Source organism: Cetorhinus maximus, chromosome 3, assembly GCF_964194155.1.
Source record: "Cetorhinus maximus chromosome 3, sCetMax3.hap1.1, whole genome shotgun sequence".
Lineage (NCBI taxonomy): Eukaryota > Metazoa > Chordata > Chondrichthyes > Lamniformes > Cetorhinidae > Cetorhinus > Cetorhinus maximus.
Window position 1 is genome coordinate 71,514,068 of NC_135881.1, and position 11,980 is coordinate 71,526,047.

General features: G+C 44.3%; 1 protein-coding gene across 2 annotated transcripts in view; it reads right to left on the reverse strand.

Annotated features, from left to right (window-relative positions):
• Positions 1–11,980, reverse strand: part of plcl2 (phospholipase C like 2) — a 315,017-nt gene that overhangs the window by 41,912 nt on the left and 261,125 nt on the right. The gene's annotated exons all lie outside the window — the stretch shown is intronic.

Here is an 11,980-nt window from a genome sequence, read left to right on the forward strand (position 1 = left end):
GCAATTGGACATCATGCCCATGATGGACTGGGTTCCTTTCCCTCCGTCTACTCTAACGTTGCCAACTCTGGTTTGGTGTATTCCTGGAACATTGACCACGTGACATTTGATTAATGGCATTTGATGTGACATTTCCCCTCTGTTTGGAATGTCATTTGCATTTACATCAGATGAGTGTCTAAGGATCACCAAATCTTAAATAAAATGTTTGACTTTTTTATAGCAAGATGAATAAAGTAATTTATAAATCAAAGGAAGAACACAAAATAAAGATTTAAGGGAGAGTAGTGTTTAAATAAAAACTACTTCTGTGTTATTTTTACAATATCGACCACAATGAGAAACACCTAGAGCTGGATTTTTGCTACTGAGATCGGTGGCTCGAGTTGGGAAATTTCCTTGATATAAAGGGCCTTGTCACATGCAATTTTCGCTCTGGGAAGGCGGGGTGGGATTGAGTCAGGCCTGCCAATGCTGGAAGCAGATCAGAGATGCCAAGGGGGCAAGTGAATGCTCTGTCAGATCTCTGGGGTTTGTTTTAAAAGCTGTTAGGCCCTCTAGCCCTCGCCCCTCATGCCCCAACCCATTCCCCATGCCCCCTCCATGCCAACAAACGCCCCCCTTATACCAATTTATATCCCCATGCCACCTCAAACTCCCCTTTCCACCTCTATGGCCACTCACCAGTATCCATTGTGGGCAGACCTCAGCAGCCATGTGGATACGAAAAAAAATTAAACTTCTAACAAACTATTAGAGCTCTCATTCATACACACTTGATACAAAATAAACTCTTATTCATGAAACCCATGCAAAGATTTTAAATGCCCTCAAGTGATCAATCTTATAAAAACCAAAAGAATCCTATTCAGTAACCATATCAAAGACAGCTAATCCTTTGATAGCATCTTAAAACTGTCAATCAAAATGTGAACTCAACCTCTCTGCTGTAATACGTCCTTTTGGAGTTTTAGCAATTCAGTCAAGCATTCAAAATGGGCTCAGCTGTAATATCAGCCCATGGAAAATGTCAACAATGAACTCTGTTGAAACTGTATGAAGATGACTAATGGAATTTTTGAAGTTACTCCAGATGGCTTGTCAATCAAAGCAGCCCAGCAGCCATTTTAAAAAATCTAACTGACAGCTAAATCCTGTTTTTCATGTTTTAAGAGTTGCAAATTTAATTAACTTCAGATCATGACACTTAAACGGATCTTATCTGCCCTTCAAGAGCATTTATATTTTTTCCTTAAATTCGTGGACTCCCATACTGTGGGTTCAGGTCCTTGGAACAGCAAAAGTGGAGTCTATTTGAAAAGAGCATTAATTTCAAATGTGCCTGGTAAGTTTAGGTTTGCCACCTGTATTCCACTCCCTTCCAGCAAAAATGGGGCCCTTTGGAAATGGGGACAGGACTTCTGTATCCTGGTCCCGCTCACCATTTTTGAAGACTTCAGAGTCAACCCAACTCCGCAAAAATCTGGTCCCTAGTAAACAAAACTTCTAACTAAAGGTTTTGTACAATTTTTGTGACTTTTCACAGCACACAGCAAGATATAAAAATAATAACTAAAACCAAAACCAAACATAACTCAATTTACTGATTCCATCATCCTATTGTTGAAGCCCAGCTTCAGGGAGGTGCAGCTCAGTCCTCAGGGAGACACACCAATGCTGCCTGCCTTCTGGAAAATAATGCATTATATCACACATCATATGCCGAAAGAGCTCTCCCTCATTTCCCCAGTTTCCATTGCCCTTTACCTTTCCCACTTTGTTGCTCTCTCTCTCTCTCTCTCTCCCTCCTTCCCCAGTTTGCGTTACTCTCTCTTCCAGCAGTCTTCCCTAGCTTGTCTACTCTGTCTACCTTCCTCCCCAGTTTGTTTCTCTCTCTCCCATTACCAGTTCATGTTTTCCTCTCCCTTTTTCCCTCCTCAGTTTATGCTGCCTCTTCTCCCTTCCTCGGTGGCTCTCTCAGGATTTATGGGGCTGAATTTTATGGCCCTCCTGAGGGTGGGATGACAGGTGGGTGGGGGCATAAAATTGGGCACCATGGTAACGGCGGCATGCCCATCGTCTACCTGCCCATGTGGACATTTTAGCTGCAGCGGGGAGGCATTGGGTGGCTTTCTCACCCATTGGCCAATTAAGCCCCTTAAGTGGCCACTTACAGGCTTCTTCCTGCCCCTGGTGGGATTTACATGCGGTAGGGGACCCAAACCAAGTCTCCAGGCTGCCAAGTAAAAGCTGGCAGCGTGGTGGCTAGGCTTGGGGGGGGGTGCTCCTGCTTGGGCACCCTGTGCCCATCGAAGGCCCCCACCCCTGCATTCCCCCTTCCTTCCTCCCCTGCCCTGTTCACCCTGGTGCTCTGGCCCCCACACCCCTTACCTGAGCCTGCCAGTCTGAAGAGAGCCAAGGATATATCCTTGGGGGGGGGCACCAGAAGTAATGGTGCGGGAGCAGGAAGTGAAGCCATTGCAAGTGTTTCTTGGGTATGATTAGATCAATAAGAATGGAACCGCCTAGGAGGAGTCCCACCTAGATGGACAACCGTCGAGAGGCATTGAAGGAGGTGGTCAACTGTATCAAAGCCTGCAATCAGGTCGAGAAGGACAAGGAGGGCAAGTTTACCTTTATCATTAGTCACATAGGATGTCATTTGCGATTTGATAAGTTTTGGTACTGTGGCAGGGGTGGAAAGCAGATTGGATGGATTCAAACATGGAATTCAGATCTAGAGCAGAGAGAAGTATTCAAGAAAGTTTGGCTGGATAGACTAGCACAACTGAGTGACACGGCATCTTAGTGACAATGAAGTCCAGGGATGTGGGTGTTGCTGGTAATTAAGGCCAGCATTTATTGCCCATTCCTACTTGAGAAGGTGTCGGTGAAAACCTTCTTGAAGTGGCTTGCTAGGCCATTTCAGAGGGCAATTAAGAGTCCACTACATTGCTGTGGGTCAAATGCAGGTCAGATTAGGTAAGGATGGCCGATGTTCTTCCCTGAAGGACATTCATGAACCAGATGGATTTTTATACCAATCTGGTAGTTTCATGGTCACCATTACTGAAACTAGCTTTTCATTCCTGATTTAATTAAATGAATTTAAATTCCCCAGTTTGCTGTGGTGGTATTTGAATTCATGTCTCCAGGTCCTCCGTTCAGGCCTCTGGATTCCGATTCCACTCACAAATCCACCATGTTACTATGCCCCCACCATGGAAGCAACATTCAAAAGATAGAAAGAAAACAGGTTCTGTGGTTTTGGATCCAGTTGAAAAATGTTTTATCCCTTTCTGGCACAACACTTATGCTGGATGATCCTTCAGAAGCACACCAATTACAGCATGTATTGTGTTGTATGAAAAAGTCATATCAGGATATTAATCAGCCAACAAAGCCTCACTAGCTCCTACAGCAAAAGACCGCGCCAACCATATGCACACGCCCCACATACCTGACAATGTCTGTGGGTAACTGTATGTACAGGGCTGTTATGCAGGAAGACAGCTGTAGCGTTGCTGTAATGTCAGAAGCTGCTAACATACACCATAGATTTAGCATAGGCAGTAACAATACCAGTTAGCTGTAGTCTCAAACCTAAAGAAGAAATTTACTTTCCCTTTGTTTCAAACTTCTTAATCGCCTGCCAATCTGACCTTGGAGAAAAGCTGTTAATGGACTGGAATGCCTTTTGAAGCTTTCTAAAGGCTTTCAGAATTTTTGTCACTCTGTTGTGAGCATTTCCTTTTTTGGTGATCATTTTAAATTTCATTTACAAACATTTTTTTCGTTTCATTATGAGTGTGCTCCATACATCTGCTCAAGGCTGCACCTGGAGCTGTGAACAATTGTGCAAATCAGCTGACTTAGGAGGTTTGTCAGCCATTAGTCAATCATAGCACTTTCAACTTTAGAGACAGAAGGTTGTGGGTTCAAGCTGCACATCAGGGACTGGAGCACAAAATCTAGGTTAACGCTCCAGTCCAGTACTGAAGGGGCACTGCACTATTGGAGGTGCCTTCATATGGATGAGATGTTAAACTGTGAACCTGTCAGCCCCTCAGGTGGGCATAAAAAAACAGCAGGGTGTTCTCCTGGTGGCCTGGCCAATATTTATCCTTCAACCAACATCACTAAAATAAATTAGCTGGTGATCATCATCACAGTGCTGCTTTTGGAACTTGCTGTATGTGAATTGTTTTTCCTATATTACAACTGTGCACTTCAAAGGTACTTAATTGGCTATAAAGTGATATAGGACACTTGGAGGTTGTGAAAAGCGCTAAAGAAATGCAAGTCTTGCTTTTTCTTTATTTCAGTCATGATAGCAGTTTACCATTCATGCAGGGTTAGTACAGGTATTTAGATTTGATGCACATCAGGAGTCAAAAATCATCCCGTATCCTAAGAATATCCTAGAAATAGGATCCTTTTCTATAAAACTCTCAGCATCAGCAACCCAGTTACCTACACAAGCAAAATTCAAAATCCAAGAAAAAAAAACGACGCTAATTCTTAAATAAAAGCAGAAAATGCTGGAAAACCTCAGCAGGTCGGGCAGCATCTGCGCGGAGAGAAACAGAGTTAATGTTTCGCGTCCATGTGACTCTTGTTAACCCTGAAGGAGGAGGGGGCAGAGTGCAATGTAACCAAATTTGCTGATGATACAAAAATAGGCGGGAAGGCATGTTGTGATGAGGACATAAGGAATCTCCAAGGGGATATAGATCGGTTGAGTGAGTGGGCAAAAACTTGACAGATGGAGTTTAATGTAGGAAAGTGTGAGGTAGGAAGAATCAAAAGGCAGACTATTATTTAAATGGGGAGAGATTCAAAAAAAGTGCAACACAAAGGGATCTGGGTGTTCTTGTGCATAAAACGCAAAAAGTTAGCATGCAGGGTGCAGCAAGTGATTAAGAAGGCAAATGGAATTTTGGCCTGTATTGCTGGGGGGTTGGAGTTTAAAAAATAGGGAAGTTTTGTTACAACTGTACAGTGTGTTGGTGAGGCTGCACCTGGGGTACTGTGTACATTTTTGGTCCCCGTATTTAAGAAATGATATGACTGTTACTGGAGGCAGTTCAAAAGAGATTCACTAGGCTGATTCCTGGCATGAAGGGGTTGACTTATCAAGTACGGCTAAACAGGTTAGGCCTTTATTCATTAGAGTTTAGAAGAATGAGGGGTGATCTTATTGAAACGTACATGATTCTGAGGGGGCTTGACAGGGTAGATGTTTAGAAGATGTTTCCACTGTCAGGTGATAACTTCAGGCTTCTCGTCACTACATGGAACCATTGCCTTACTCCTTCTTTTCTATCTCCCAAAAAGCTCAATAGTAAACATCTCCTCATCCCCTGCCTTGCTGCCAACAAACTGTAAGCCGCTTTTGTTTAAAGGATGTTTTTGACATGAATATACACGCTCCTGGCCGCACTCCTCTTCCGGTCTCTGCTTGTTTGAATTTCAGGTGTTGGTTGCTTTCACCCCTCTTCTCTCCCAGCTCTGCATCTGGCATGTTGCTGAACCATAAACACTGCAGCCCTTTAAGTCTTGAGTGCCACTTAAAATGTTTGTTCTTCGCCCCGGCAGAGCTTACTAAGTAATCTACTTCCAGATGCTCTCACTCCACTGGCCTGGCTCTTGCTACCTGTTCAGCCTCTTATCTGTTCTTGCGTAAGCCTCCATCTCCTACAGAGTGCTTGGCACACTATCATTCTGACCCATTTCTCTGTGAGCGACTGGTCCCTAAAATGTGCAAAACGTTGACATACATGGAAATAACTGTTGCCTGAGCATGTCCCTGCTTCCTTCCAGGCTATGCACCAGTCCTGCTCCTGGGTTAAATTTTGTATAGACCCGGCCCAGTATATTTCCGGGCTCTGTTGCCTCGTCTTGCTATTGCAAATTTTAAATTATGTTTTCCTGTATTGGACCATGTGTTTTGGGTGGAAAGAAGCTATGTTTTATATGGGGTGATGGTCCCTTTAAGAAATATTGTTTCACTGAAAGGGGAATTTTGGGAAAGCACCTCGCTTCCAGGAAATGATCATGTTATAAATTGCCTGGGACATATACATCAGAAAAAAATGAGGTAATCAAATTAATTTTAGGGCAAATAGATTGTGGTTGTGATTCTGTTTCAAACCCGGATTTAGTTTCGAGTCTTAAGTTGAGGCCAAACTGGCTGCAGAAGAGAAAACATCTCTCTCAAATAGAGTTCACTTGAAATTTTGTGTATTGGCTAAACGAGCTTAAACCTCTTGTGAACTGAAGGAGTCTTAAAAGTGACAGTAAGAGAAAGCGAAAGGGGGAAAGAGAATTTTAGATGCAAAACTCAAGAATTAAAGAATATTAGAACTAGGGGTGTCCTGACCCGAGGTGACTATGCTTAAGACGGTAGAGATGCCTGTGTTGAACAGGGAGTTTGAAACTGTAGGATGGTTGGAAGAGATTTAAAGGGAAAACCTTACCAGAAGTAAGCAGAAGGCCAAAGAAATCTCAACTCTTATACAAATCTTTGAAGCAGTACTCAGACCAAGTGGTTAATCATCCAATTTTTGATAAGTATCTGATTTGACTTCATTGGGATGTAGAAGGAAAGTGGAGTGAATGTCAGATTTAAATCATAAATAACTGTGTTCACTTTACTTTTAATATATTTAACATAACTGACTATTTAAGATAGAGTGTATTTATTAGTATTCATGTTTTTTGATTTTTGTGCAGAAAAATGATTTAGTTTTAAAAAGATTGAGAGGAGATCTCATTGCAACCTACAAGATTCTGAAGGGGCTTGATAGGATGAACGCCGAGAGATTGTATCCATTGGTCAGGGAACCTAAAACACAGGGGCGCAGTCTCTAGATAAGGGACAATCACTTAGGCCTGAGATGAGGAGACTTTTCTTCACTCAAGGAGTTGTGAATCTTTGGAATTCTCTAGCCCAGAGAATTGTGGATGCTCCATCGTTGAATACATTTAAGGCTGGGATAGACAGATTTTTTTGTCTAATCTGTGATATGGAGAGTGGGCGGGAAAATGGAGTTGAAGCCCAAGATCAGCCATGATCATATTAAATAGTGTAGCAGGATCGATGGACCACGTGGTCTACACCTGCACCTATTTCTTATGTTCTTAAACTGTGAACCTTGTGGCATCATCCTTTTAGCAAATACCTGGCTTTTCGGATTCTAAAAAAACACACAAAACCATTACTGGCCTCCATTGAGATCATAACAACTGCTTCGGCCTCAGTTAAATTTTCCTTCCCTGATGAGTTTAAACACCCGCCAGCCCTGTCTTCTCCTAGCCACGCCCTTGGTTTTGGCTCCGACTCCACCCTTTTCTTGAACTGCTCTTGGCTCCAGCCCTGTAACTTAAAAATGCCTGTCGTGTGTCGTTAAAAAAAACCTCCCAACTCAAATGCCTTCTCCCATTTGTAGTAGCCCAGTAAATTTAAAAGATGTGCTGGCCTCATTCCTGCCTTTTCTCTGCTTTAGGCCCTCAAAATACCTCATGAACTTTATTGCTAGACTTCCGCCAAATGTATGTGTCCAGTGTTCTTGTCCCACTACTGGTAAAACGCCCTGAGCCCTGTTTTTTTCCTGTGTTTTTTCCTGTCGTTGTATTTGGGTGTGAATTCTTCACTTTTATTTTTTCTCAGAGTTTGGCAAGTTAGTCTGCAGAGGGTGCTCTGTATGACAGCTCCTAATTCTTGTTTATTGGCTCCCAATCTCTTTTCTAATAAATGGTTCCGTTCCAGAATGGGTCATCCCTACCTCTGCCTATCCCTGTAACCTCCTCCAGCCCCTACATCCCTCTCTATCACTTCAATCTCCTCCAGGTTCTACAAGCACTATTTTCAATAGCCACCTCAGGTCTCAAGTGCAAATGTCTTCTGATTAAGATGTTTTGCATATAGCATGCATTTTCATCACTGCTTCAGCCCATTTGCCTCTGAAACACTTTCCTACCAGTGGCATCTCATAACTAACTTTTCTAATGCTCTCACATCTTCCATAAACTCCAACTCATCAAAATTTCTCCTGTCGTAGAATCGTAGCATGGTTACAGCACAGAAGGAGGCCATTCGGCCCAATGTGTCCGTGCTGGCTCTCTGCAAGAGCAGCTCAGCTAGTCCTATTCTCCCCGCTTTTTCTTTACCGTCCTGCAAATAAGATAATGATCCGCTACCCTTTTGAAAACCATGGTTGCAACTGCCTCCACCACACTCTCAGGCAGTGTATTCCAGAATCTAACCACTGCATAAAAAAGCTTTTCCTCATGTTGCCTTTGGTTCTTTTGCCTTTCTCCTTAAATCAGTGTCCTCTCTCCATATGCTATGCAGTGCCAAGTCCTACTAGCTTATCACTCCTGTCCTCCTACATTAACTTCCAGTTCCTAAAAGCTGAAATTTAAAACTCTCCATGGCCTCGTCTCTGTAAGATCCTCCAGCCAGATAAATCCTCGTATCAAATTCTCCATTCCTTGACTCTGACCCACTGCATAACGTTCTGTTCCTTTGCCTCACCAGTTGTGGCTGTGCCTTCAGTCCTCTAGTTTTCTTACTATCGTGTTCCCTTAAACTTTCATTCTCCTCCTTCAAGACCCTCAAATCTCACTCCTTTCACTATCTCTCTTTCTATGGCTCGGCATCTGTTCTCTTCACATTTTGTGAAGTGTCTTGGGATATTTTCTTCATATTAAATATGTCGTATAACTGCAGATTGCTGATGTTTTGCAATTAAAGCCTCTCTGGCCTTGCTGCCAGTTCCTGCTTGTTTTAGGACATTCCCAGCTGGCCCACTATTGCTGGACTTCTCTTCGGCTGCTGTTTCTGCTGCCCTGCCCTGATGCACCATTTGAAATACCTGCAGGCTAGTTTTCTTCTGACTGTCCTCCCTTAGAGCTGCTCTGCCGAAAAAACACCAACTCAGGTCTTATATGTCTCCCCCCACAACCCCTTTCCAATTTTATTCCTTTTTTGAGAATTTCTTCACGCTCTCGTTTCTCCTCCCCCGTGTGTCCTCCCCATCACTGCCTTGGCTCTTTTATTTTTTCTTTGGAATTTCCACCCTCAATCTTTTAGCCTCTGATGTTACAGTTTCTACTTTCTTTTTCTTCCTGGTATCACTACTTTTAATATAACTTTGTTTTGCCTTTTTAAAAATCTTTCCTTTACATTTTTTAAAGCTCCGATATTGTTATTTACACTTGTTTAAATTCCCTCTTTTTTATTGTTCCCTGCTTTCTCATTGTTCCCAAACTTGCCTTCCCACTGTCTGCTGAATCCTTGATACTTTCCTCATCAAACCTCCTGACTTTCCCAACCCATCTAATCAACCTTGCATCCCTACCAAATACTGCAGGCAGCGCTACAACAGAACATTCCTGGCCAATGGATGTAGGTAAAGTTATGGGTAATATTTTTGCTGCCATAAAAAATCTGTAATAGTCTATGGCCGGAATCGTCCCTGATTTACACTAAGCGCGGTGGTGGGCACAAAAAAGAACGTTTCACCCGTCGGCCACACTGGCGCTTCTCATGCTGTATCGGCCCAATCCCACCTTGGTAAGTATGCATTCCTGGGAAACACGCTGTTTTGATGGCGGGCAGGCTCTGATTCACCTGCCATGCCATTACCTCGTTGCTTCATCATGCCGGGCACCACATTTAAAGTAAAGTCGTGTGCATAACTCCCAGTGGTTTCAGCCCTGGACTGCTGCAAAGAAGTCATGGCCATGAAAGGTAAGAAGACTGCAGACCTCGGTTTAGTGACGTGACCCTTGAGCGCCTTTTGGGCAGCGTGGAGGCCTGTCATGATGTCCTCTACCCCTGCTTTGGCTGCAGGAGGGACAGCAACATTACCACTCTGCCTTGGCAAGCGATGGTAGAAGGGAGGTGGCGCAGTGGTATTGTTACTAGACAAGTAATTCAGATACCCAATATAATGCTCTGGGCACCTGGTTTTGAATCCCTCCATGGTAGGTGGTGAAATTTGAATTTAATTTTTTTTAAAAACTGGATTAAACGCCTAATGATTCACTACAATTGCCATAAAAAAACATCTGGTTCACTAATGACCTTTAGGGAAGGAAATCTGGCCTTCATATGACTCCAGGCCCACTCCTCTGAAATGGCCGAGCAACCCACTCAGTTCTCAAGGCAATTAGGGATGGGCAATAAATGCTGGCCTAGCCAGCGACACCCACATCCCATTAACGAATATAAAGAAAAAAAGTCAGTGTTGCACAGAGGAGGTTGGCCATCCAATGCAGATAGAGGATGAATGATCTTATCTGTGCCGTCAAGGTAAGGCAACAATCTCATCACTCAAAACTCACACACTCAAGCCCATCACTCACACTCACACATTCACTTCTCACTCATCGCCAGCTCAAGGGACATCAACACTCACTCTCTCAAACAAATCCTCACATCTCCACCTGGCCTCATCTCCTCTGGAGACTGCCTCCTCAGCCCTCACCATCTTGAGTCCACAACCTGGGATACCTTCCCTTCCCCAGTACAGCCCACGTCCTGCAGCCTCTTCTCTTGCCTGAGGCCACTTCTTGGCCTAGCCTTGCAGCCGTGGGAAGCCACCCCATCTTATGGCTGGTCTGGTAGGTACAGACCTGCCCGTAAGCCCCCCCTAAAAGTGATGTGGTGCTGCCTGTGAAGCCTGGCGCTGATGACTGCGAGTGCTGCTCAAAACAAGGTAGGTAAACAGACCTCGACATCCCGAGTGAAGTGCAGCTCGCCAGGTGAGTATCGCTGATGTACAGTTGTGAAACACGTTGGCGTGCAATCACGCCAACATGCTCCGGATGGTCCAGCGTTGGGGGCTGATTCTGGCGAGCTGGGCTTATAATGATATGCAGATGTATTACAATGAAGTTGCCGACGTCTGATGGCGGGAAACACGGCCCACCATTGAAAGGCAGAGCGAATGATTGTAAACTGGTTTCACAATGTCGTGAAGCTGATTTTTGGCCTTCTTGCCATATTGTCCGATCACACCGCCAAACACGCCCAATACCAATGGGCACAGAAAATTCTGCCCGAGAACTGAAGATTAGAAAGTGCTTTGACACTGCTTGCAGTTTCACATTCTGGCCATCAGGTGATGCTGTGACGCAAAATAATACAGCTGGACTTGCTGTAGGTTAAGGAGCGACGCAGAACAGGACAAACTGCTAGAAGGAAGAGGGATAGTAGGAGGAGGCTGGGAAAAAAAGCTCTCAGCAGGAGGCCAGAACTGCCCAGGGTGTTCAGGGAACAGTTCTGCCTGAAGCTCAGTGAGAAAAATGTGAGAGATATCAGTACTTCAGTAAGGACATGCTCACTGAAATCTGCCACCTGTTGCTGCCACATCAGAGCAGAACATGGACAGCAATGTCAGTGTCTGGTTCCTTATAGGCTGGAGTTATTTGCAATATCTCAGTTTGACATTCACTTCTGCATAATGGAGGTCACTGAGACTAGTAGGCAGAGGAAACAGACAGCTTTGCTTGGATTGCAGACTTAACCATGGTTCAGGGACAATTGCTTTTTTTTAATATTGCGCTTAGCAACCCGCACCACCACCCGCACTGCCCCACTGACCCCTGCAAAACAGGACACATCACTTTTCAAGAGCTAAGTATCCCGCAGTTGTACACACTAACCATATAAACAATTGCAGCATTAAGTTACAGTCAACTTTTGAGTGTGAGAGGAGCAGCAGGGCCTTTAACAGGGAGAGAGTGTGAGAGGAGCGGCAGGGCCATTAACAGGGAGAGAGTGTGAGAGGAGCAGCAGGGCCATTAACAGCGAGAGAGTGTGAGAGGAGCAGCAGGGCCATTAACAGCGAGAGAGTGTGAGAGGAGCAGCGGGACCATTAACAGTGAGAGAGTGCGAGAGGAGCAGCAGGGCCATTAACAGGGAGAGAGTGAGAGAGGAGCAGCAGGGCCATTAACAGTGAGAGAGTGT